Source organism: Struthio camelus, chromosome 1 (assembly GCF_040807025.1).
Source record: "Struthio camelus isolate bStrCam1 chromosome 1, bStrCam1.hap1, whole genome shotgun sequence".
NCBI lineage: Eukaryota > Metazoa > Chordata > Aves > Struthioniformes > Struthionidae > Struthio > Struthio camelus.
This window is the reverse complement of record NC_090942.1, coordinates 204,436,736-204,464,698: the sequence shown is the minus strand read 5'-3', so window position 1 is coordinate 204,464,698 and position 27,963 is coordinate 204,436,736. Positions and strand designations below refer to the sequence as shown.

The window sequence follows — 27,963 nt, the reverse complement described above, 5'->3', positions numbered from 1 at the left end:
ATTGAAATTCAATAGGATTAAAGTCATTGTGATTTTTCATTGCAACTTTACAGAATTGTTACAGTGCTTCACGCACAACAGATACAGATCAGGGATCCTACTCTGAAAATCTTACTGTCGGCGGGCAAGTGAGCAGAGTCCCCTGTATTTTTCACAGGCAAGTAAGAGAGCAGCTGTGAATAGTCTGGCTGCAGGTGGGAGGAGGAAGAAGAGGTGGTTAGGCACATGACGTTTGGTAAACTTGCAGCCACAGGGAGAGAAACATCGAAAAAGAGAGAAAGAAGGGAGCAGAAGAAAATCAAAGGAAATCTTCCTGCATATGGGGAGATCAGCCAGTCATTTGAGTAGGTAAGTCCTATGTGTTTCTTATGCAGTACTTACCTTACAGAAAATGTTTATGCATATTCACTTTAAAGCTTTAGCTTGCTTGGTGTCCTTTCACAGGGTATGAGAAGAGAAGAAGTTTGAGAGACAACCAGAGTAACTCAATTTTAAGTCTGAATTTGAGCGGCAGCTGGACATCCAGAATAATACAGCAGAGCAACAGCGATGGGAACCTGAACAGAAGATGGAAGGTCAGCAATATGTGATGAAATGCCAGCTACATATAAGGTGCCTCACGATTTTAAGACCAACAGTCTGATACAAATTTCACCAGCTAACTTCCACAGTGAGCAATTACTCAACAAAGGTACAGAATTCAATTTATGTAGCCATAGAAAGGTTATCGCAAGTTACCAAAATAGAGATAGTGACAAAGTTGTGTGGGCAAATTACATCATATACGGTTAGCTTGAATGTAGAAAAGAATGGACTAAAGAGGTGGACTAGAGGGGATTGACAGAAAGTGTAAATAAACAGTAAAAATAATTGAGCAGGCTCTTAATCATAATCTATTATAGCAGGGATAGTCAATAAGAGAAAGCTGCTAGCATTAGTACTTTTGTACTTTGGAAGGAAAATACCCTTCCAAGTAAATACAGAAGTACATAATGAATAGCAATTGATTTTATTTACTAGGGAGCCCTAAAGAGATAATTCATTGCTTTTCAAATTACATGCTTATACAGACATTGCTTTGCCAGAAAAGGCCAGGGGTTCATCTGCTCCAGCATCCTGCTTCTGGCATCAGGAGGAGTCAAAAGCATGCCATGTAATGCACCTGGACAACTCCGCAAAGCTGTATCATAGGGAGAAAAACTCCATCCCAGCCCCAGCTGGCAGATGGTTTTGCCTTCAAGCAGGAGTCCAATTCAATTTCTCTAGCATTCTTTATTCCACTTGATGTCTTATATTTTCTGTCTAGACTGGAATCTTTTCAAATATCTCTTCACATTTAATTTCTGTGCCAGTCTGGGATGGGTTTGAGTTTGTCCCTGGGAAAAAGCAGGACAAGAAAGATGGATTTCAGGCGCCCAGTGTAGAAGTGGGTATGCTCACAGAAGTCTTTGTAACCAAGACACGGTTCAGTGCAGCCATTTACCAAAAATGACAGAGTAGGTGCGCTTTGTGACTCAAAATGTGCAACATAAATTTGACTGGGGTACATGGTAACCCTTCGTTCATGGCCAGGTACTCTCTGGTCTAGAGATCCTTGTGTTTTAAGGGATCCAGTCCAAGAGTTCTGATCAGCTGAAAGTCCCTAACCTTTTAAAATCCCTCAAAATGTTTGTTTACAGTCACATATTTTTCCCACCAAGAAAAAAATAAAGATAAAGGCAAAAACCAGGGATCTCCTGCCAGCCATTTCTGCTCCTTCTGCTGACCGTTTCATGGGCTCTTGGCCCCAGTCTGCACAATGTCACAACACTCTCAGTCTGCAAAGTTGCACCTTACTCTGAACCAACTATCTAACGGTGGTAAGTCTTGGTGGCCAAGGACATCGCATCTGCACACACCACCTCTATGTGCCACATGGAGGACAGAGCTGTTGTGTCTCTTGACCCCAGTTTGCCATAGCCTCAAGACTGCTCTTCCCTTTGCTGTGAGGTAGCCTCTGCACAAGCGATTGTTCAACCAGCCAAAAATTCAGAGGAGGCTTCCAGCCCTGCTACCCATGGCAGAGGCAATAATATGGAAAGGCACACGGCAGCCCTGAGTCATATAGGGAGAGCCTCAGTTCAGGAGACACTGACCCAGGCCTGGAGGATGCATCCTCACATGCTTGACATATTTTTCCATTTTCCAGGATGGCCATGCACCTGTGTGGGTCTCTGACTGTCACCCTTAGCTCTGCCACCTGCCTCCGATAGTCTTAAAAACACTTCAGCCTTCTCAGATAGAAAAGGGGCTAGGGATATTCCTCTCTCCTTGAAAAGTGCTATGGGATATTTCATCTGTAATGGCAAAGAGCTAATATGAATTTTAATAACCCTTTTTATTGCAGAGTGGTTTTATGGAGGATGGTTTCCTGCTTTCCAGCAAGCTGATTATTGCTTATATTCTCTTTGACATGGTTTATGGCTAACCATGTGAAATATAAATTCATTTGTTTACTAGCCTTTTTTCTCAGTTGATGTGCTGACCCATTCAGTCCCTATTCAGCATTTGGTGGCATGGAGTATTGCCATTTGGTAGCATCCTGGTGGCATGGAGCGTTGCCGTTCCCCACCCTACAGCGGTGTCCTGGCGCTGTGGGGGCCGGCAGCGTCCAGGGCCGGTACCAGCAGGAGCTCACTGCCAGGGCCTGTCCCACTGCCCCACGCGGCAGCAGGGCACCGAGGGCAGCCAGGGCAGCCGCAGTCCCTCTTATTTCTGCTTTGCATCAGGCAGTGCCTTTTCGAGGGTGAGTAGCTCCTGCTTTTTTACCTAGGATTGTTATTGTATGTTATTCCAAGGTTTCACAAAAAGCTGCTCAAAATATTTTTGTTTGGTTTTAGCTCCTTCTCCTGAAAGCTGCACCTGTAAGTGGTGCTTTCATTCAATGAAATGTGTCCATTCCCATGAAGTTTTTCAACAGAAAAAAGGCTGGAGATTTTGTTTAGATACAGGAAAGCACTTCACTGTGACTGTGTGTCAAAGTTTTTCCTTTCAAGTGAGTTGTTTTGATACATTTCAGTTTGATTGCTTAGTGTAATAAAACAGTGAGCTAATAATGTGTTATACAGTGCACGGCATTTAATGTTAAATAAGCTGTAGTATGTTTAATACTGAACTATAGTATTAAAGGAAAAACAAAATGAATCAAAGTGGCACCACAGAAACAAAATAATTTAATAGTCCCTGAAGTGAAATTTGGGGGATTTTTCATTTCAGGGGAAATGCTGAAGCCCAGTTCCTTGAACAAAATTCAGAACAGTAGCTCTTGTCCAGTTCGTCACAGACTGTGAGTACAGACACGAGACGATATTCCTAGTAACAGCAGCAATAGCAGTAATCACCAGTTAGGGCCTGGGAGCACTAGTCATGCATTGTGCTAGACTCTGTAGAAAACTGAACAAAAAAGCCCCAAAGAGATTGTTCCAAATATAAAAAAATATACAAGTGATAGAGACAGACAGGAAATACAAAAAATAGTTAGATAGTCTCGTTCAGCACAATGGGAGAATTATCTTCACTCACCATCATCCTAACCGTTGTCATAGCTACTCTTCATAATGCACTAGGTTTATATCTTTTTGTACCAAAGTAACCATATTGATTTCCTTTACATGGTAAGTGTTTAAGATAAAGAATTCAGAAAGGACTGAATTCATTCCCTATAAGTTATGAGACTTTCTTTCCTCTATTAGCACTGCCTGTCCTGGCACATACGTCCAGCTGCATGACACGATGGCAATATGCACAGAGCTCTCTGCACATGAGCCAGGTCCATGCCCACCTCTTGCTATTACTTACACAAAAAAAAGCAACACTTTGAACTCTTGATAGAAAGCAAGGACTAAATGGACGTAAGAATTAAAAGTCTTTGTCAGCCAGACCTATAGTCCCTTTTTATACGCTACATTGAATTTCAGCCTGATTTTGAGGTCTGACTCTTTTCTACCAATAATGTACAGCTGCTTCTTCCACTAACCCCCATAAACACACTGACTTCTGATTAGAACATTACTGATCCTTGGGAGAAAAACAGCTTTTGGAAAGAAAGGTACCACTGAAATACAGAACACTACACAGTATTTGCAAAGAGGTGGTCCCCTTGCAAAAGCTCAGTTTTCAAAGTTAATTAAATTCAAGGCAATCTAATTTCCCAAAGTCTGAAGGAGAAGAGACTTCAAGTCTCCAAAGCAAGGAATAAAAGGAAGATAATGATCTGAGTCTAGTTGGAGGCCTCGAGCTAGCAGTGTCCCCCAGGGGTCAGTACTGGGTCCAGTCTTGTTTAACTTGTTCATCGATGACCTGGATGAAGGGAAAGAGTGCACTCCCAGCAAGTTGGCTGATGATAACAAACTGGGAGGAGTGGCTGATCCCCCAGAGGGCTGTGCTGCCATTCAGAGGGACCTGGAGAGGCTGGAGAGCTGGGTGGAGAGGAACCTCATGAAGTGCAGGGTCCTGCCCCTGGGGAGGAATAACCCCATGCACCAAGACATGCTGGGGGTTGACCTGCAGCTCTATAGAGAAGGACCGGGGAGTCCTGGTGGACAACAAGTTGAGCATGAGTCAGCAATGTGCCCTTGTGGCCAAGAAGCCCAATGGTCTCCTGGGCTACATTAGGCAGAGTGTTGCCAGCAGGTCGAGGGAGGGGATCCTGCCCCTCTACTCAGCCCTGGGGAGGCCTCACCTGGAGTACTGTGTCCAATTCTGGGCTCCCCAGGACAAGAGAGACATGGAGCTCCTGGGGAGAGTCCAGCGGAGGGCTACTAAGATGATGAAGAGAGTGGAGCATCCCTGCTATGAGGAAAGCCTGAGAGAGCTGGGCCTGTTCATCCTGGAGAAGAGAAGACTGAGAGGGGATCTCATCAATGTGTGCAAGTATCTGAAGGGAGGGTGTCGAGAGGATGGGGCCAGACTCTTCTCCGTGGTGCCCAGTGACAGGAGAGGAAATGGGCACAAACTGCTTTACACAAAATTCCATTTAAAGATAAGAATTTTTTTTTTTCCTGTGAAGGTGGTCAAATACTGGAACAATTTACCCAGAGAGGTAGTGGAGCCTCCTTCCCTGGAGATATTCAGAAGCTGTCTGGTCAGGGTCCTGGGCAATTTACTATAGAGGACCCTGCTTGAGCAGGGGGGTTGGACTAGATGATCTCCAGGGGTTCCTTCTAACATCAACCATTCTGTGATTCTGTGAATGATCAAATATTGGAAGGATTAAATCCTGAGTCAGCATGAAAGGACATAAAATCCATCTACCTCTACCAGCTTCCTTTTGAGTTTGTGGACATTTAAGTTGCCTTGATAAGAAAGAGCATTGTGAGTACATTTTGGAGCTGCCAGGTTTCTACAAATGTTGCTTTCTAGAAATACAAGGTATAGTGAAATTTTTAGTAACATGCCCATCTCCAGCATGCACCTGTTGTCTAAAAGTATACCAGATCCTCTTTCACAGTCAATGAGTTTAGCTCCTTGACCTTTAATTCACGGCCAGAGAAAACCATAATAGAAAATGTAGAGAGTTTGCAGACTCTTCAATGAAGCTTTCTTCTGCCTTTATTTAAGAGTTAGTGTACTAAATTCAGGTGCTCTGTAAGAGAGGTACATAATTTGGTTCCATTTTTGCTAGACAACTTGTTTTCAAGTGTTTTGAGACAGTGTTTACAGGAAGATTTCACAGTAAGTTACGTTCCATGGCCAGGGTCATGTTTCTTGTTTGCTGTTGATGCAGCCTCTTCCCTGAAGAGCCTGAAGCGTTGGGATGTTACAGGAAAGAATTTGCTTTGAAAACTAAGAGGTAAGGCAGAAAAAGAGCAGGAGAATTTGAGGCTGTGCAAAGATTTTGTGAGCTGAAAATATTCAGAGTCTCCTTACTGCAGAGGAAAGCAATTGCCTGCAGCAATGCTGCAGGGCTCAATGACCGGAGTGCAGTGGTCACTGAGCACCGGCTGGACACCAGTGAGGTGCCTTTGGGCCATGGAGAGTCACAGCCCACTCAACCTGATGTGCAGGCTCTTCCGCTGCTTGGCCTGCTCCCGAATTACAGGGAACTCTGTCTGACCTTTGTAAGCGGCTGGTGGAAAATCTGAATCTCAGTGCAGCAAACGTGAATGTAATACTCTGATAAATAAGAGATAAATTACATAGTTTAAAATATGTGCTAGTCACCCACTGCTCCTATCCCGTAATTACCTGTTTGATATTTGCCATGTGTTCTGACAACAGTCTCCAAAAAAATTGTCAAGTTATGTGTTAGTCAAGATGTGAGAAAAATGGTCTTTTGCATTTGACTCAAATGCAGCAAAATATTACTGAGCTTTTCCTGAAAAAGGAACTTCAAGTTCCCCTAGTTTTTCATGTTTTGCAAAAGAAGTGTGTACAGTCCTTGAACACTGATATCCTTTTAAGGTCAGATCTCCTTTCTCAGGCTTCCTACAGACTTGGATATACAATTTGAGAAGATACAAGGGAAAGTGTCCTCTCAGCAGATAGAGGACCTGGTGGAAAGGTTAATGCTTGCTGCCGTTGATCAAGTGCACAGAGCATGGCCGTAACTGGCAAGTCCTGTGACAACCCACAGAACAAGAGCAGTTACAGGCCGCCACAGTCAGTGCAGGGGATGTGTTGATGTGCTAATAACCACAGATTTTCATGATCACTGTTGATCTGGGGCATATCTGTGTGCTTCCCTAATGTGGTGGTCAGCATGCCTAGAAATACAGAACAAACAAGCTTCTTTTATGCAAAAAGCTTCATTTCACTCTCAGTACTTGTGGTGGTAACCAAAAATAAACCTCAACAGGTCACTGAAGCTTCACAGGCAGAAAACTAGGTTGACTAAAGAAGAATCAGCCTTCAGACAACAAACAGCACATACAATACCTTAAACATATGATTATTCTTACTGAAGGTAGCGGCTTTAGTGACTTTTCTAAAATTACAGACAAACTCAGAGAGTCTTCTTCAGTGATCAGTCTTACTCAGCTTTGATTCAAATAGCAAATTAAACTATTTAATTGGATCAGTCAAGGTCACCCTCCCCTTGGGAATCTCTCCTTCATAGGAAGATATTTGCAGTGAACAGTTCACATCAGTCTCCCAGTGCTCCACACAAACATCCTGGTTCTTAGTCAGAAAACACCCACTCGCATGGGCCAGCGCGGGCAGTCTGCATTCAGTGTGCCCTGGAGTCTCATGAGTGACAGATTGTATTTCTGTTCGATAATCACTTGAGGCCAAGGAGGCTGAGAGACTGTGATTATAGCATTGCAGGACAATACAGGTTGGGAGGGACCTCAGGGGGGGTCTCTAGTCCAACCCCCTGCTCGCATCAGGATCAGCTCTGGCGTCAAACTAGGTTGCTCACAGCTTTGTTCAATCCACCAACACCCTCTAGGCCTTTTGCACAGAGCAGGGAATCAGTTCCCAGCCTGTCTCATTGCAAGGGTGTTTACTTCCCTTGTGCAAGACTTTGCACTTGTCCCTGATGAATTTCATTAGGTTTCTGTCAGCCCATTCCTCCAGCCTGCCTAGGTCCCTCTGGATGACAGCCCTGCCTGTCCTTAAGTATATCAATAGGTCTCTCAGTTTGGTGTCATCTGCCAGCTTGACAAGAGCACATGCTGTCAACATCTGAGTCCCAATGGATGGGCCACCCCTCACACTGTTCTTACACAAACAGTAACCAGGTCCACCTGGCTCTAGTGAGAGCCTTGCCCAGGCTAACTTCCCCACGGTGGTAGCTCTCTGCATATTAATCTTTACATGCTCAGGATATGCATCTAAAATGTTTTTGATACGAGTGCCTGTTTTTTTTTGTTACTTCTAAAATCCTCTTTCACACTAGAATAGGGCTGTACTCCCACGTTTCTTTCGTATCTGTTTTGTCCCCAACATGTTTATTTTAATGTTCTTGCTGTGTGATGTTTCCTGCCATATGTCGCAGCGAAGCGAGAGCTGTGCTTCCTCCACGTGGGTGGCAGTGGGTGCCAGAGGCTCAGTTCCACTAAATGTTCCCGCTAAAAGAGAAGCTCACATGTTAAATGTGTCAGAGGCAGCTGCCCACGGAGAAATAGGAGGCTCCAGAAGTCTATACTCATGGAAACGTGAGGCATGTCGAACCCTGTTCCCAGATTTCCCTCTCCTGGTGCTGCCTCTCCTGCAGCGCCGAGTGCAGCAGCACAGTGCACAGCACACATGCAGCCTGTGAGCAGCACCTGAGTCTAAGCTGCAAAAGTAGTGTGTGCTGGGACATGAGATCTGCTGATGAACCCAGCCAGGATCTCCCAATCTCTACTTCGGAGCAGCAGAATCATTCCAGGCACACACTGCAGTGAATGCTTTATCTTCACCCTCCCTCCAAGCATCAGTGGGAAGTAAATCCCTGCACCTCTCTGGGGCTGCTGAATCACATTCATTCCAGCAACAGGCTTCAGAGGCTAAAAGAGATCTTTAATAGAATGTGTTTCCCTCTCTTAGCTTTTATATTCCCTCTTATCTTGCACTGAGCAGGATCACTATTTGAATTTTGGGCCCCTTTTGCTGCTTCTGCTCCTGTAGGAACAAGAGGGCTGCTCACAGGATGAGGTTTCGGGATAGGATTCATCTCCTCTGACTTCAGTTGTATAAACCTTTGGCCTCTAGCTAAGCTAGTTGTTAGGTCCCTTCTATATTAATGAAGGGAGAAGCACTCAACTGATTAGAGAAGGAACCTAAACTTTTCCTTCCTCCTCCATTGTTAACATTTATTTCAGGATAGGATGAATCATCTTCTGGAAGTGCCTGTTTCTCTCCGGTGACTAGAGGCAGAGACCAAACAACATGCTTAGGCTATCCTTCAAGTGGCTAATTTTGGATGAGGATACTCCTGGCATTCTTCAGCCTGGGCAGGGGTAGTCGATATTCAACAAGTTAGGTTTTCTGCTATCACTGCAAGAATCAGAGATCTCATGGGACCATGGGAAACTCTTCATCTCAAGGGCACTCATTCACCTTATTCCCCCTCTTTCCTCAAGCAGATTATTTAGTTTGCAAACTTTTTGGAACCAGGACTGGGCTCCTATCTGCTGGTAAAGCAGCTGGCACATGGTTAGTCCCGTACAAACAAGCAGTAATAATGCTTTCTGGAAGCAGATGTTTGCAACGTTCTCAGATGAAGACAGCTCAGTCTAACTTAATGAAATACAAATAATGTGCTTCACACAATGATCTCCATATGAATGTTGGACTCATCAGTTAAAAGGGGACTTAGGGAATTCGTTACAGGCCATCATGTAAATTAGACCTCACAGGTAGATGTTTTCTGTATAAATGACTGTGGGTATCAACCCTGATCTTATGGAAGTCACTGGCAAAACTGTCACTGAACGTAGTGGGAGGTAGATTTCATTCTGTTGTCACAAGAATGAGTGCGAATATTCCCTTCCCTATTTAACATGAAGTTAAGTACAAATATAGTGTTATGTCAATGAGAAAATCTCCAGATACTGATAATTTTCCTTGCAATTTTGAAAACCATTTAAGATTGTATATTAGTACTTGAATGCTATTCCTTCCACTTAACAACTAGATTGTACAGCTCCTTAACTGTTAGGCTGACTATCAGTGGGTATCCCTCAGACAGCAGAAAGCATAGATGTGAGATAGGTGGTCTCCATTCTGCCCATCTCATATTTCATCATGGATTTCAAAATGCTGAACAAAATGTTACTTGCTGAACTGTAAATGGTTCTCTCTTGGGTCACCTATCTGGATGAAACAGGTTTTTACTGTACTCTAACACACAAGAGTCAATGTTAGCAGATTGCCTAACCTACTGAAATTTAGTAAAATAAAGGGATGAAGTATGTGCTTTCATCATAACACAAGACATCTAAGAAAAATAGATTTTTTTATATAGATATATATATACACACACATTATACAATGCATCAACTACAGCAATCCAGTGCAATGGACTTTTCACGTATAGCTGAGACCAACTCTTACGCCTCCATCACCCCAGCAGCTTTTTCTACAGGCAGAGATGCCAGACCTCTGTGTCCGTCATCCCTCCAAGCCATGATCTACCTTCTGTGCTAATGCATAACTCAGGATATTCCTGCATCCTTATAACCAGAGCTTAGCTTCTGGCTTTAAGGACCCAGACTTCAATTCACCAATCACTTGTGTTTATTACTGCATTGGCTTTAGTGAAGCTATTATTGATTAACAGAAGTATAAGTCAGAGGGATTGGATCTATCTTCACTTTTGTTGTATGATTAGCTACAGATTCAGAGCTACAGATAGAAAAGTAAGTGCAGGAACAGTGTTTCCAAAATATGGGTGAAACACAGCAATACTGAAAACAGTTGCACCTCAAAATGGTATACAGTGCTTGCCCTTTTTTCTTATTCAGAGCATGACACTGTTTCATTACAACGTCAACAGGAAAATGTTCAATTTACAGGCAAAAATGAGATGTTTCAAAATAATCTACAATTAATTTAATGTTATATATTGCATACAGTAAGGTAGGTTCAGAATTTCCAGAGTTCAAATTCAGAACAAAGACAAATACCGCCGTGACAAAATGTCTCATAGTAAGGAATGCTGTATTTTGACCAGCTCTATTTATGGCATTGAAGTTCAGTGTAAGCTCAGGCTGTAGTTCATACAGCCAGGATCATCACCAGACAAATGTGGAAAGAAAAATGGAGGCTGAATATTAGCAAACATTAATTATTTGGAAAGCTTATTACACTGCAACAGCATGTCAAGGAAACTTACAGAAGATCTTTCTCTTGGAATACTGAAAATATGATCAGAGAAAGCACTTAGAAAACTCTGCTACAGACAACAAGACAATCTGATAGATTAATTCATCACAGCTGAACATTCCCATTTCTCCCATCTATCCCTCTCAGCGGAAATTAGATGTTGAGTTTTATCAGGAAGACTGAATTTGATCTAACTGCTGCAGAGCTTTCTGCAGTGATATAGTTTCAGCTTTCAAAACTGCTTAAGCTAATTCAAGAAATTTCCCAAATCTGAACGATGCCTTTCGTCTTTCAGAAAAAATGACTTTGAGCACAGTATGAGCAACAATTTCAGCTCTGAGGTTTGAACTTACTGCAGTATTTGGAAATGTGAAGCCTTTTAAAGTAAGTTGAAGTGTGCTGCTTGACACTTGGCTCTGTGCAGCATGTTTCCACGTATGCTCTTCCAGATATACGAAGTCTTTGCCAAACTCTCCCGTCCCGCCATGCGCTGCAGATGTAGCATTAGCACTGAAAGGATTCTGGATTTGTGATTTCTACCAACACTTCTCTTAAGCAGTTGTTTACTTCCATCCAAGTAGCAAAGTTATTTGATACATGTAAAGTATTTTCATAAGGAAATATAAGGATGATTGTTCATTTTTTGGTTCCATCTAGTTTGCATTTTTCTAGTTTCCATGGAGAAAACCATGTGATATCAATAGTAAATTCCTTGCTAAAGTTAAAATATATTCCATCCTGATTTTTCCAGTAACTCAGTATGATCATATTGTGTTGCAGAAAATGAAAACTTGGTTCCCTGAAAACAAGAAAGCATTAGAGGTCCCAAATCACTTAGCTGTCTGTGGTTGGCTAGAGGATTCCCTTCCCTGCAAGTTATGTTCTGGCCGCTGGTTTCCACAACTTTGTTATCTCCTTGCTGGATTGTGGTAACCATACTAACAATATTGTTAATAAACTATGTCGAATATACAGTAATTTGGATGTGAATCTTTCAGGACTTTGAAGACTCCAGTTAGTACAAGCAGCTTCATGTCTGAGGTACCCTCATGCACACTAACCCTTAAAAAGAAATCAGCCTATCCTCGCTGCACCACACTGCCTCTCCAAGGCTCCCCTAGAGTAATAAACCTGAATTCAAGATCCCAGGCCAGCCTCTAAAGCCCATTGCAGCTTATGGCTACTTCTAGATGTAGTCTCTGGTTAACATCTCATTGCTACAGCATGATGAAGATTACTACAGCAATAATTAAAACTTCTCTGTACAGAAGACAGAATCTCCTTGGAAGACAGCACTAAACTCTGAAATGCATCTATATTGGAACTAAGGACATCCCCAGTCCCACTGCTGCTGCTCCAAATCCAGAGGACATTCCTCTGACCTCGTCTTCTCTAATATAAAGAGAGAGCCACACATATACATAGTTACATATCTTCTTAAACATTCAAAATTAAATCATCAATAGAAGAAATTTCTTCAACTGAAAGGAGAGCAAAAGCGTATTACACATTGGTCATGTTGAAGAATTCACTCCTAGGAGGTACGTGCTGGTGAGAACTTTAGAACAGAAGAGAACAGAGAAGTTGATGTTGTCTGGGTAATTCCAGTCTCAGTTCACTGTAATTCTCCAACTCAGATCCTCCCTACAGGACAAGAAGTCCTTATTTTCACTTTCTGTCCTAAATTGTGGTGCACTAGTTGCAACAGGAACACTCTATCCCAAAAGTAAATTTATGAAAGAAAGAAATAATTGTTTTTCTCACTATGCCTTGCCAGGCTCAGTGGCAATGGGATGAGCTTTAATGTTATTTTTATGAAACACATTTTTGAAATCCAGGTGCTTTTAAAATACAAATGCCCCTGCATTAACAATATGGTTCTTTATTTATGTAACGGAAGTTTTTCAATTTATATGTCCAGTTGCATCAACCTTGAATTTTAGGAAAATGAAGGCTTGCAGATAAAGTTCTTAGCTGTGTTATATGTCACTTGGTACCGAGCAGGTAAGTTTCATACTAGCTGAGATATTTACTTAAACAACTATACTCTTAAAGAAATCACACTGCTGAAAATTTTTCTCAATGGGGGCCCACGTAAGAAGTCTGTGATCATAGACAGCTCAGTGGCATTCCTGACATTTTTTCGTAGCAGCTAAGGAAAAGACATCTAAAGCCATTTCCTTTAGTTCCTCGTTTGGGAAAGCAGGGAGGTGATGACAGTGATCTAGGAAGCTACAAGAAGTTGCTTTCAAATCTATTTTCATTGGACTCAGAGGCAGCACAAGCAACAGTAAAAAGAAGGTAGTAAAAAGCCCAGTATTTATAGGAGAGGACAAGAAAATATAAAAAGGTCTGCTAAGACTGCCAAATAAATAAACAAGATGGGCTGTAAGGCAGAGCAATGCGAATGGGACCCTGGTCTGAGACTCTGGAGATGAGTTTCTCTCTGGGACAAGTTGGGGGCTTTACAAGTGTCACTTCACTTCCCTGCGTCTTGGGCCTCTTCTGTGCGAACGGATTTACGTGACCACTTCTGTAAAGCATTTGAACCTTAGGAAAACAAAATGATTTAACAACTAGACATTAGTAGGTTATTACTTGTCCACAGCAAGTGGATCACATCAATTGTGATTTAGTCTTCACTCTTTTCTTAAGACAATACTGGTGGTTACTGCAAGACTGACCATGAAAGCAAGTAAGGGTAATTTCTAAACTCATTGAAATTCATAATTCTAAATTCTGAATTCATTGAAATTCATAATGCTGAATTCCAACTGAAATTTCTAAAATTTCAAAATAGCTTGAGCGGCCATGTAAGTCTGCTCTCAGGAATACCGCAACTGTTAATTTCTGCATGTCCAGCTCTGCCGTTCCCCACCAGTATAACCTAGTAGAGAAAAGCAGGTACAGAAAAGAAGGTCTTGCCCTCCTCAGCATTTCCTGCCCTGTCCAGTGCCACGCTTTTCTTCAGGGCATATACTGAGCTATTATGTGCAACATTTACTTGCTGGGTCCAACTCTGTAAGTTATATGCTCATAGCTTAAAATGCATCCTTCATTTCAGTCCCTTCTCCCCTCTAGGCCCTGTCCCTGCATCCCAGTCGACGTCCTGCTCACACAAGGCAGCTCTCCTTGCTCTGTCGTCAGTCACTTTTTCTTCTTTTCTTCTTGTACAAGACAAGAAGAGACAGATATCTGACTGACTGGAGCAAGGGCTCCAGCAGGAAAATGAACTATGGGACAAGAAGCAGTCAGAGAAAAAGGGAAAGAAATAAGGGAGCAATTGCAGAGGCATGGTATTGAGGAATAGAGTGCAAGGAAGTCAGATTATGAGAAGCCAACTGAAAATGGAGACTAGGAGCACAGCAGGGGAACATGGAGAAATTTAGTCTGGAGGAGGCACTCCTTCAAAGATTCAAAGCCGTCACAGTCTACCAAAGAAAGTAAACTTTCCTTCAACAAGCAGCCCCATTGATTTCAATGGGATTAGAAAAGGGGGCATAGCTATAGGCCCTGAGCTGTCCTTGAATTATTTATTATCTCAAATACTCTATGAGGAACAAACTGTGCCATCTCATAGTGCTGCTCCATAAAGATCAAAGTCTTTAGAAAGAATCCACCTACAGGACTGCAAATTTTGGAACGTCTAACCCAATTATCACTCCACGTGTTACATGATAGCCTGCTTTGTCGAAGTAGGTGAAAAGAACAGGCAGGATTTTATTGTCTGACGACAGCCAATATGGGAAGCTGAAATATGAAGACTAGCTGTAACTTTAACAATTAACAGTAGGGCTTTTTCACCAGACTTGAGCGCTTTGAAGAGTGAACACCATGTGATATATTGGAACCATGTAGTATATTGAAAAGTGCCATGAACAAAAGGATTAGGAACAGAAAATGCCCTTTGAGCAAAGATAGGCTGTAGTGGCTCAGGAAGTGAAATTACAGCCTTGTACCTTTGGATAGCCAAGCCAAGCCAAGCAGAAGGAAAGTTATAAAACTAATGGGTATGAAAACGAGTACATTTTTTAGCTACACGGAATGGAGCACTGTGTGAAAAGTACTGTGTGTCTCTGTGTAGATTTGAAAAACTTACTCATACACAGATAAGAGAACCTCACTCAAAACCTCTTAATAATAGGAAGTCTAGATTTGGATCGTGGAACCCTTTACACCTTATAGTGCTTATTGCCCACGGAAATCACTGAATACCTGTCTACTAATCTGAATAGACTCTATATCAGCAATAAAAAATACTCACACTTACATCCACAGTGTTGTTTTTCCTGCTGTCACTCTGATAGGCGGCACACAGGCAAGCGTGGGACTCAGGATGGTGCAGCCCGTAGAAGAGGGGTTTGCTCTGGGGGGCTCCCCAAGAGTTTAGGAACCCCGGGTGCACCACGGCCAGAGCCACCACACTGCGGAGTTGCCGTAGCCTCATGAGTGCAGAGCAAACCGAGTCAGCAAAGGAGAAGTGACACCGCAGACTCACACTGTAAGCATCTAGATACCTTGGAATTTCGTACTGATGGCTGTTCAATGTGCATACTGCATTCTGTTGACCATCCTGTTGGCATCCATACTGTTACCACCCAAGACCATCTGTTCCATTGTCCAGCTATGGTCTGGCACTGATTAATGAACTAAGCCCGGGAAGGATAAAAGTAAGTAAGCCACATACCTCTGTGTGGACTCGGACTCACCGTCAGCGGGCCTGCGGACCCGACAACCCACCCATCAGCGGGGACGCCCCTGATGCCAACTGCCAGAGAGAACCTGAATCCTCTTGGCGCAGCTCGAGCGTGGTGAGAACAATCCGGGGAAAACTATACCGGAGGGGTGGCCCATAAGGACAAGGAAAGGGCGAGAGCGGTCATTATACCGTGCATCCGAGAGCAGTCATTGTACTGTGCTTCCGTGGCTTAACCATAGAGCTCTGATATGTGTAGTCTGTTCTGGTTTTAATTCTTTACTATACTGCTTAGCTTTGTTATATTTGTAGATTGTCTGCTGTTAATGGTTTAGTGTTGTCCAGTGTCCGTCATATGTGTAGAACCGCTTAGATCTAATAAATTCTTACATCTGACAAAAGATGATCTCTCGAGTTCAGTGCAACTAATCCCGGAATACGAAAGAATCCCGGACGCCCCTCTAGTGGCGCGTCACATACTCTTGCTAGTGAAGAAGGCCTGCCCAGGCCTATGGTCTGCAAACTCACTGCACATATAGACTTTCTCTTAATGAAGCAATCGCCTTTATTATGCAAATTAATTAGGAGAGACTAATTCTGAAGTGCTCTATCTTGACCTGACAAACTAATAAAAACTGCAAATTGACTTCTCTTCGTAGGAATTTCAGATAGAGTTAGTTAATTAATTCTAATCTTAAAAAGTCCTTTTCCCAGAAAGAAGGGTAGGGGTTGAGGATTTACTTTTTTGATAATAGACTGTCTTTGTTAATTAACATCTCAGGCAAAAGCTCATCTTGTATCGCAGTGAAGACATAATCTCAAACTCTAATATAAAGTCTAGGCTGTACTGATGTAGCTAGTCACAATGTTGGTAGAAGCCTATTTTTATCACGTGCCAAAGTACAACCTGCCACTTCTTCAGTGCATGCACAGAAATTACTGTGCTTCAAATACCTTGGTACAGTTAAAGCAGCAAAACTCCATCCTAGTATGGCTCAGTTATATCAGTGTAATTTCCCCATTAGGCACCTGCATACTAGATACAATTAGGTGGGAAAGATCAAGCCCTTCAAAAAGACAAGTGACACTCCAGACGAGATTCATCTCTGTTAAGTTCAGACTCCCTCACGTAGTTCCTTCAGCGGCCAAGGGCACAAACAAGGTGCTCTTAAGGCATGATCCCTCTAACCCACTTCAGATTCAGATGGAAAAGACTTTGACCTGAATGCGCCTCATTGTTGACTGCAAATGGAGACACGATAACTAGAGCAGACACACACATCTACAGGGGTATGTTACATTTGGTCAGATAAAATCCACTATTTGTGTCAAAAAGTGGCACTACCTGTCCCTTTAGCTTTGATAGCTCAAAAGCAAATAATCTGCATTTAGAAACGCATATTCTAACATACAAAGCATATATGAAGGGTCAGTAGCTGTTATCTGCTACATACTAGCTCTGCAAAAACCCGTTATAATTCATATAGCGGGAATAAAATAGTGTTCTGATGGTGCCTTTCATTTGAGTGACATATGCTCAATTTTTTATGCTGCCACTGTGAAGTGATACTTAAGATTTCTAAAAATATATTTGTCAGTTTAACTCACGGAAGAACGTGGAATAATTCTATATTAGACTCCATCTTGACACAGAAAATAAAGCTGATTATAAAAAGGGGTGCTCCAATCTGAGCAGCTGCTTCAGAAAAAGTGCTTGTGGATTGATTATGGTTGTTATAGCAAATGTCTTGACCACTAAATCTGGCACGTTGAAAGGGCTGGATTCACAAAGCAAAAAGGTGTTACCAGCTCAATCAGTTATGAAAACGAATTTAAGCAGAAACACATGAATAATCACTGAGAGATGTTTAGAACAATGTACTAGGTGCCCAAACAGCCACAGTGCCATAATTAGACATAAGGCTCGGCTGGTCAGCAGATCGGCTTAGGTTAGAGAGAAAGTGAAAGAAAGGATGATGGCAGCAATGCAAATAAGTGTATTTAAATTTGAAGCTAGACGTTTTAGAAAACTGAAACAAGAAAGCAGAGCCACAAAGACAACTCCAGGAGCTTCAGACTTACAAATAATATGCTGAGTTTTAAGTTTCTCAGGAATAATATAAACTTTAAAAATAACAAAATTCCTGTACTATATATGTGTCTTGGGCAATTATGAAGACTAAGCAAAATTGTTCAATAAATGTTTCTATTCTTTCCTGTGAAAAATACAAAAGAATGGATTAATATCAAGTAATCACAAAATGCATTCATTTCAGGAGCAACAAGGGATAATGTCAATCAGCAGTTATTAAAGTTAACCATTTATGTAAGTATATCTACATAAATTCCACTCAAGAGTTTGAAGGAGAAACCCCAGGAGTTTTCTGGATCGTTCATGCTGAATTTTTTGATTCAGTTTTCAAAAAATGTGGTCATTAAAAGGCCTAGGGTCATTTAAAAGGTCTTGACATTCAGAGAAATAGTGTTGTGCTAATATGACCTGTTTTCTTACAAGCTTGTCAGCTTGACATTCATCCCCAGAAAAATAAAAAGGCATATGACCTATACTCAGTTAATATAGAATGAAAGAAGTTAACGCAATCTGTGACAATTAATGTGGATTTATAGAAAACAGATTTGATGAAACAGCTGAATGAATTTTTTTTTTGGTGGGATTATATATTTGGATGATAAAAAGAATGGTGTTCATGTAATAACAGCAGACCTCTGTAAGCAAGTTGACTTGGGACTGCATGACATTTTAAACAAAATATAGCCACACAATATCAACATACCATGTATTATGTAGACTAAAACCAGCCACACTGATAGGAGCATAATCTCTCAGTTTACCAAGAAAGGCATTTTAGATAGATTTGATGATAATTTTTGAAATCCTCCAGAAATTTCTTAGTGGGGTTCTTTGACAGTTTTTTCTATTTGTTTCATTATGCTGAAAAAAAAACCCCACGTGTAATGAGATCCCGTGGCTGGAAGCTGAAGCTAAACGCATAGCCAATTAAACATTGGGACAGTTCCCTGGGGTTACAGTCAAGTCTTCATCTATAAATATTTTAAAATTGAGATGATTGATTGTTTCTCTAAGAAATATGCTCTAGAATCAGACATAAATTAAGCCAGCAAAATCCTACGACTTATGTTATGAAAACGTCAGACTAGAGAATGGCCCCTTCTGTATATTAAATAAACAGAAATACAGGTAAGGGAAGAATCACTGAAATCAAATGAATTTTGATTTTGGTTTCCATGGGGACAAGATTAAGCAACCAACAGTGTATCTACCCTGACCTTCAAGTTTGCCCTGTTGCTGCTAGTTGTAGCAAGTCGAGGTGCTGATCCATCAGACAGGCTCATGTGTCCGTGTGGAGTCCCCGCTGTCCACAAGGCTCTTGGAGAGGCAGAGGGACACTTTCACGGAGTAATGGGTTGGATCAGACCACAGAAATTACTGTCAATATTAGTTTTACTTTCCTTTACTTTGCAATAGAACAATGGGTCTGTCTAGTGATTTTGAAGTTATAAAACATATATGCAGAAACATGTATGTATTTTCACATAAATAGAGGATTAAAGGGGTACTAATTAAAGCAGTATCAGAAGGGCACATCCTCACCTATGAGGCCTGTAAGAGAGTAGCACAGAAAAGTCTCATACATGCATGAAGAGAAGTTACTTCTACTGACGTGCCCAGAAAGGATTCAGGCTGATCAGGCCGAGCTGGAGGACAGTCAGACTGTGCCCTAAGCTACATAACACCTACTCATTCTTTAAGTTTCTCCTAAGTGAGCTATTAGAAATCTGCAAATTTAGTGCTACACAGCAGTCAAATACATTCTCATTTTCTTAAAAAAGTCTCAAAAGTATTTCATACTGCAATGGGCTGCATTTTATTGTGCAAGTGAGAAGACACATCATATCCTGGTTGCAGAATGCACCTTGGACTAAATTTTGTGTGACTGCTAGCCTCCTTCACTGCAGTCAAAGTTGCACAACTGGAACAAAGCACAGGTTTTTCGATCACTGATGAGGAATTAAATAGCTCTTTAAACTAAGGGAGAAACAGTTTCAATGACATTCCTTGAAGTTCAGGAAGAGGGCCTACCTTTCCTTTCATATAGGCAGTACAAAGTAAGAGTGAATTCATATTAGTAGTGGAATTACTCCAGTGTAAAACAGTGGAAGAGCACTATGAGTCTCACGTGCAACAGGACAGAACTAGCCTATTTTAGTGAAGCAATTATGTACAAAGCAAGTGAAATATAAGAAAAAGAATTCATAATAATTATTATCTCCAAGGCACTGGACTAACACTAGCATCAGTTCTTATCATTAGAGATTATCGTTAATGGAATTCTCCTCTAGTAGGGGAATTCCATCTGTAATAGAATTTTTATTTGCTTCACAGCCTTAATGTGAGCAGAGAATATTAACTACAAATAAATAATTAGGTTGCATTTGTTCTGCATGTCCATTTTATGTCATTATTGAGCCTCACTTAGCCTGGAGAAAACGCTTCAAATAAAAAACTCTTTCCACTTTTGAAAGGTATTTTGTTAAGGATGTTAACGGACTGAAAACATAGCTGGAAGAGACTTTAGGGTTCTTACTTATGCTTGAATTTAGGTAGAATACCTAGAGGTGAATGCAATAACCATATAATAATGCACAAATACCATTTTTCCACTGTATTTACAGAGCAGATGAGATAACAATAATCACAGAATGGCAGAACAGTCGACTTTGGAAGAGACCTCTGAGGATCGCCTAGTCCAACGCCCCTACTCAAAGCAGGGTCAACCACAGCAGGTTGCTCAGGGCCACATCCAGTTGGGTTTTGAATATCTCCAAGGAAGAAGACTCCACAACCTCTCTGGGAAACCTGTCCAGTGTTTAATCACCTTCACAGGAAAAAGGTTTTTTCTTATTTTGAAATGGAATATCTTGTATTCCAGTCTATGACCATTGCCTCTTCTGTCACTGGGCACCACTGAGAAGAGTGTGGCTCCATTTCCTTTACATCCTTCCGTCAGATACTTATACACAGTGATAAGACCCCCCCCGAGCCTTCTCTTCTCCAGGCTCAACACTCCCAGCTCTCTGAGCCTTTCCTAGTATGTCAGATGCTCCAGTCCCTTAATCTTCTTTGTGGCCTTTCATTGGACTTGGTCCAGTAGGTCCATATGTCTCTTTTACTGAGAGTAAAACTTTGGGGAGCCCCAAACTGGCCACAGCACTCCAAATGTGGTCTCACCAGGGCTGAGTAGAGGGTCGCCTACATCTCTGATCACCTCTTTCAACCTGCTGGCAACGCTCCTCTGAGTACACTCCCTGATACTATTGGCCTTCTTTGCTGCAAGGGCACACGGCTGGCTCATGGTCAACTTGTTGTTCGTGAACACCCCAGGTCTTTTTCTGCAAAAGCTGCTCTCCAGCAGGTCACCCCCCAGAATAATTCATTATAATTCATAATAATAATTCATTTTTAAGCATTGCATTGCATTAATTTGCCACATTTGGGCTGCTGAAGTTCTACTCATTTCACTGGCTCCTACTGACATGTGATTTTAGGGTTTGGCTGCATTTTCAATCTGCAGAGGATGCATAAGTGTTAGGTATTATAATGTCGCTCATGCAAGTGCACATGTACCTGTAAGAAAAGTAAGTTTACTAAAAATATTCAGATAACAGTGATGGAGGTAGGTTAAAAATATAGCTTTTCTGTAATAAAGAAATAACGTATAGAATTACACTGAAGTTCATTTTAAACGAATACTTGATTAGGTATGAAAGGGAGATGTTTCTAGCAGCCTGTACAACAAATGATACAATGTAGCAACAGACTGGCTTAATAAATGTATATTATTATTGTTTACACTGTGATAGTACCTAGAGACTCCATGACAGCTTGAGACTTCATTGGGCTAGCACAGTGGAAGAGATCACAGAAGAAAGAACATCCTATCTGACAGCTCAGATAAAGAACAGAAGGGTGAATAAAACACAGAGGTGGAGTAAGTCATCAAGTCTCGCAGCCGCAAAAGTAGAAACTGAATCCAAATATCCTAAAATCCAATCCATTCACGTCATTAAAGCTATATATTAAAAAGTTCTGATTGAACAACTTTTCTTCAAAATTTATCAGTTTATTGAAATTAAAACATCCCCAAAGATGGCTGGATTCAAGTTCTGTTTCAGTGGGAACCGGCTAGAAATCTCTCTACTTTCCCACTAGCTCACCTGTCTTGCGCCAAGGGCAGTCTCCAATTTAGGAACCCAGAAGTCAGGGGCCCATGGTCCTACTACAACCTCCTGTAAGCAGTGTTTTGAAGTAGGAGCTCTGCTGAGTCAATCCAACTGATACATCTGTCATTACCTTTTGCGGAAAACTAAAGGAAAAAACATTCCAGGTAAAATCAGAGACCTATCTTATAATGGGATGATTCGCTCACTGAAGGTGCCCATCTGACCCCACTGAGAACAGAGAAAATCTTCATGACTAGTTTACACCAGACCATAACTTTCAGATGGCTAGATGATAGCTGAGATGAACCCAACAGTATATGTGCAACACAGAGCTGTATTCTCCTCATAACGGACGCCAGCGATTTATATAATTATCAACTGGAATTTCATGCATATATCAGTTGGAAAATAGCTTGCAAAATCCTTAAAATGACAGTTTAAAAAAATAAAGAAGAGGAGGAACAGACTTAATTGTTTTCTCATGTCACTTTAAAGCAATTAAAAGGAATGCTTTGATCTCTTCTCTTTTAGATTAACCATCCTGCAATTTGGAAGAGATCATTCCCTAGATCAAGGAGGGCACAGGAAAATTACCTTGAATAAATGCAGCATAAACTTCATAGGAGCAGTTAAATAAAACATAATTTTTCATTAAAGTTTAGTAAGTTACTGTAATTAAAGATGACTTTTTTCATAGTATTTTGCTCATATATGGCATAGAAGTATCATCTTGAAGAAACAAATTAAATATCAATTCCCAGAAGCCCCACTTCTAACTGCTGCTCTCCATCTCTTATGACAGGTTTGTCTTGTCCTAAACTCTGGATATTGTCAGGAGAAACCAAACTTGTCACCACAAGTTCATGATAAATTCCCATCTATCATACCATGACCTTGGGAATTATCACTGAATATAGGAGATATTAATGTGTGTGCTTTGAACAACAGAGTGCTGGTGGCAAGTTTATCATATCTTTAAATTAAAATCCTTTAATGCCTCCTTTAACTGACCAGTATTATTGTCTTCCACAGCAATTTGACTATGGGATTTCAGTGTTCCTCTTCACATACGTTCAGAGGTGTTCTTGCTTAGGCTCTGCCATCAATCTATTCTTAAAACAAAAACACAGGTAACCACGAAGTTAAAAATATGGCCAACAGCAAGAGGTCTGTCGGCTCATGTTTGGTTATAGTCGTGATGTGCACAATTTTCAAATGTCAAATCCTAGACCTCTATAAACCTTTCAGGAAGAATTAGATAATAGGTTTGTAAATCACCTTTGAAAACCTGAGCTTTTGTTTGTTTGCTGTTTCAATCTGCTATATGTGAGACCCTCCCGTGGGTGAGGGTCCCAAGTAGTGAGTTTGAGACAGCAGAAGCAGAGAGGACGCAGAGATCTCTCAGCTAGCAAGATCATGTTGTGTCTAGTCAGCGGTTATAGGGTTTGTGAAATAAAAGGTTTGTCAGACCAGGGGCAGCACTGGTCCTCTAAAACTGAAGTAATATGCTCTGAGAGGTAAAGTGATGTCAAGCCTCTGGGAACAGGTGCATTCCCAGCTGTAGTGTTTCCTCTGGTAGAAGTGGAGAGCAGCTGAGAGGAAGACAAGGGCATGCATCTGCATCTCCTCCTCATCTGAATGAGTTAACTCACCTTTCAACCCAAGCAGTACCTAAAGCAAAAGAAAAATTAATCATGAATGTCCTCAGAAACCAATGTAGCTGAAGCCAGAATTTTTCACTGCCATAAATGGAACCAAAATAACAATGTCTCTGCCAATAGGCATGCAAAAAAAATGTCATCTGGGATTTGGGTGGGAGACCAGTTAGGACATACAGAGCATTATGGTGGGTGGATGGCAAAAGCATATTGAAAGACGTACAGGATCAGACAGTATAGCCTGAGCCATGCCTCTGCATTTCCTACCCATGATTCTGTGAGTGTCAAAAGCCACTAACAGGAATAAGAAACAAACAGCAATTCTGCCTTGTTGAGATGTAGAATAAAGAAAGGTTTGGATGAGCAGGGAAGAACTGAATCCAGATTCACCAGAGCTGCTGTAATGCCTGATCTCAGGCTACGTCCCTGAGACACTGCGCGTGCTGCAGACTGAACTTAGGCTAAATAGAGGCGCATTAGTAAGGAGAAATGGCTGGGAAGTGCTGCACATTGTTTAAGACTGTCTGCAGAGAGAGAGAGTCACAGCGCACATAGAAGAGAATAAAGGTGAATATACTTATTTTAAATCCTCAAATTGATTTTTAAATGTGTGGTTTGCTACGCACAATCTTTGTCTATCACACAAACATAAAGACTGATGCAGTGGAGCAAATCAATCCAATTTAATTCATTACCTCACGCTTCAGAGGAAACTGAATGATGAAATACTCTCCCTTGCCTATAGAGGAGCAGTCTTCCTACGCTCTATGATGGGTCTATGCTTTGAAGCAAAAAGATTACTAACAATTTGTTTAAAATGATTCTATCTATCTGATTTGTTTGTGGATGGCCTCATTTTCCATATTATTCTTGCCCGAATAACTTCTTGGCTACAAAAACATTTTACAGAAGTAAACAAAATACACATTGTTTTAAAATGTAATCTATGTTTTCCCTTTAACTGTGATTGAAAGCCAGTGTGTTTGCCCTCCTTGGCGACAAAGAAAACTCACCAAAGGGAAGTTAAAATATCGATGAGGGCTACCCAGGTCTTCCTCTGAGAATCAGAAATAACTACTTTATTTTCCTAATGATTGCAATCTAGTCTCCAGAAAAATCCCCTGTTAATCTTCCAATGATATATAAACGCTATCAAATGGGGTGGCATCTCCTGAGCATGTTTTTCTAGTTTGTTTTAAGTAACTAGTGGTTTCAATGCCTCATTTTGAAGGTATCTCATTTAAGGTCTCTTAAAGACACCTCCTTTTCGGAAAGCGATGAACCCTCCCCTTTGTGAATTAGATCCTGTAAGTGTTTGCTGACCACCAAAGACAGAGAGACCCAAAATCACTGACAACTCATAAAAACTAAGTAAAAGGTACAGCTACAGTTCCAATGAGACAAAGTAAAAAATTTGCTCTAGTGCGTTGTTTCCGGTCCATTGTTCGCTAACACACCGGCTTGTAGCAGATGAGGAACGTTTTGGAAGGCCTTGAAGTGATCCATGTAAAAATCGGTTTCTCACTCTGTTCCTCAGTAAATTATATTTGAGTTTCACTTGCCATTAACCCCAAATCTGAAAAGCAATCTTTAAAACAAGAACTGTGGTGCATGCTTCAGCCCAAAACGGCACCCAGGATCGAGTGGGAATGAGCAGCGGATATGCGGTGCTCCGCAGGAAAGCCTGCCGCAGAGCTGGGCTTCTCTGAAACAGCTTATCTATTTGCTGAGATCACCTAGGAATATGAATCAGGAAGTGAAGATTTGATTCATACCTTAATTAAATAAACAGTAATTCCACTTACGCCTTCAGGTCCTGGCTCCTGATATTTAGCAAACAGCTTGTAGCTATTAGCTTAACTTTTAGCTAAATCATTTACCTACCAGAATTCCTGCAGGCTGAATCCTCCTGCAGCCTGAATCTCATCTGGCAGACACTGGCCTTGCTGGGTATCATCTGCACATAATAGAAATGGAAATAGTTTTCAGAGTACTTTGAATAAATTAACCTGCCACTAGAAATATGGCATCCCCTTTGCTCTTGTCAGACCTTTTTTTCTCATATTAAAAGATCAGTTGTTGATACCATTGACAGCTTTATTATTTACTAAGTGACAGCATGTGTCAGAGAATCAAGAGAAAGCACAGCAAGAATATGAAAAGGTTGAAAGCAATAGAGGCAACATTACTGTTGCCATGGTAAAGATCAGCATCTACTGAGGCCAGCAGGACAGTGGTTATGACAGACGGTACTCAGGCAGTTTCTTTGTCCCAGTAATTGTAATAACGCATTGGGAAGAGGCAGAGAAGATCCAGCGGAGCGCTGTCATTGCAAGCTCAAGCGAGGCCTCAGCGAGTACCATGCCAGCAGCTTATTCGGAAAAGTCAAAGGTGATGAGGAAGAAAAGCTCGAGTCTTCCCTGAGCAGCACACACAGTCATTTAGTTATTTCTCTCAAGGGTTGCCTTGCATTAACAGTCACATATTTAGGCAGTGGCTCTGATAATCCACCAAAGAACATTTTATCACTTATCAACTCTTGATCAGTTCATGCAGCATATTTAGTGTGCCATTAATCACATCAAAAAGAAATATGCTTGGAGTTTGCAATTCTGGACTCCAGTCCTCCAAAGGTAACTCTTTTTGTCTCTGTTTCTGTGTTTCACGTACAGCCTATCAGTGTCTGTCCAGCTGCTGCTTCATCGTAGGCAGCCACATCGACAAAAGAAAGCAAGTCAAAAGCAGCTTGTTTTCCAGCTTTCCAGGTTTCTTAATTTTAATTAGTTCTGAAAGTGCTGCGTGCTTCAAAAAATAGATATGGTGGAAAGTAAAAGAAAAAGCTAGTTTAATATAGGTGGGAAATTATACCTGAATAAAAAAAGTCATTTGTCATCCCCTGTAATTATTTATATCTTCTATTATTTTCAACTTTTGTCTATTTTTGGTTTCCTTCTCTAAGAGGCATTTCTTTCTGTTGAGGGCTATAGCATAGTCATCCATCTGCAATGACCTCGATAGCTAAACAAGGAAGAAGGATTATAGAAACAGATAAATCTTCTTATGCTTGTGACTGAATCTTCCTGTACCCAGCAATGTGGCAGAATACCAACCTTCCTGTGAACAAAGCCATAGTCAAAGTGCCTCTTTGAAGAACTGCGTATACCAGTTCAGTCAAAGTACTTGGCTCTAACACAATAACATTGTCTTTAAATGAATTCCTTCGGGATAAATACGTATCAGTGTTTTATGTATTCTAATTATAATTTTTGAAAGATGGAACTTTTACTAGAACAAATATATCAGCTCACTGGCAGAAACTGCATTAGCAGCTTCCCCTTATGTTGACAAGTCACAGAGGCAAACCTGGCCAATTTAACCGCAGGTTCACAACTGTGTTAGTATAAACCCATTGCAAGGAACCACCCAGACTGGTATGGAAGAAGGTTACTGTGCTTGTTTCTCCTAACTTTAGGCTTCAATGCTTCAATGCCTTTTTCCCGCTATTAGGGTCACCCTGGTGTGTCCTGAGAAGCCACAATGCTGCCCTTTTGTACCAGGAGCTCCACATTGCACACCCACCCCATGTCAGACACGGGGAGAGAGGCAAAGACACAGAAAGGATGTGCTGTAAAGCTTCCTGACCCATCTCCTTTTGCCCTATTTCTCTGTTTGCTGACACCTACGCTAACCACAGTATAGGCTCTAGTGTTTGGTTTCACGTAACACCTCATGCAATTACTTTAAAATACCAAAAAAGTAGCTAGATATGTTGTTCTAACTAGAAAGATAAATATTCTGTACTACTCCAGCAGTCAAGATAGCTGTGACAAAAGAAAATACATTTAACTCATTTCAAGCACAGATGAGTATTCATTTACTCAAAGCATACATTATACATTTGTTATTTTCCCTTGTGCTATGATTTCCAGCTCTATCAAGACATCCCCTAAGGCCACATTATATTTATTATGCAACATGATGGACGTTTTCCAGTGTTTCACTTCAGGTACAGAGTGTCTGAGTCTGAGAAAACCAACATGCTGGGCAATTTGTGTTGGTGTCCATTTTACAAGCGCTGGAGCTAGAATAGCTATACAGACCTCCTACAGAGTCACCCTATTCAAGAGACTGTCTTCTGAGAAACCTGCTGATTTTTTTTTCAAATGTTTTTCAAGTTTTCATTTCTAAAACAAATATCGCTTCTTTAGAAAGGATGATCTGAACTGTAACAAGGATCCTGGGGAAGCACAGCAATATCAAAAATAGCAGAACCAGGACACAACAGTATTTTCAAAACATAATTCTTGCAAATGAAATTTTTGTTATTTTATTATTTTCTGATTTTAACAATTAAAAGTCATCTAACACTAGTGGCTTGGTCACAACTGAAAAAGACAATAAAAGAAGTCACGTGCAATGCAAATCTATGGAAAAACATGATTTCTAAATCATCTCCTGCGAATGATGAAAGACCCATGTCTGATTCTGCAACCTTTCAGCCTCCTCTGTGCTGCGCTCGGTGACAACTCCCACTTACAGTCCCAGAAGAAGGGG

The 27,963-nt window shown here is 41.2% G+C and overlaps 1 long non-coding RNA gene across 1 annotated transcript; it reads left to right on the top strand.

Annotated features, from left to right (window-relative positions):
• LOC104149896 (uncharacterized) lies at positions 1–25,281 on the top strand. Its single transcript, XR_695421.2, has 3 exons — positions 1–348; positions 445–691; positions 20,204–25,281. It is a non-coding gene; the product is annotated as an uncharacterized lncRNA (long non-coding RNA).
• Positions 25,282–27,963: the final 2,682 nt, after the last annotated feature.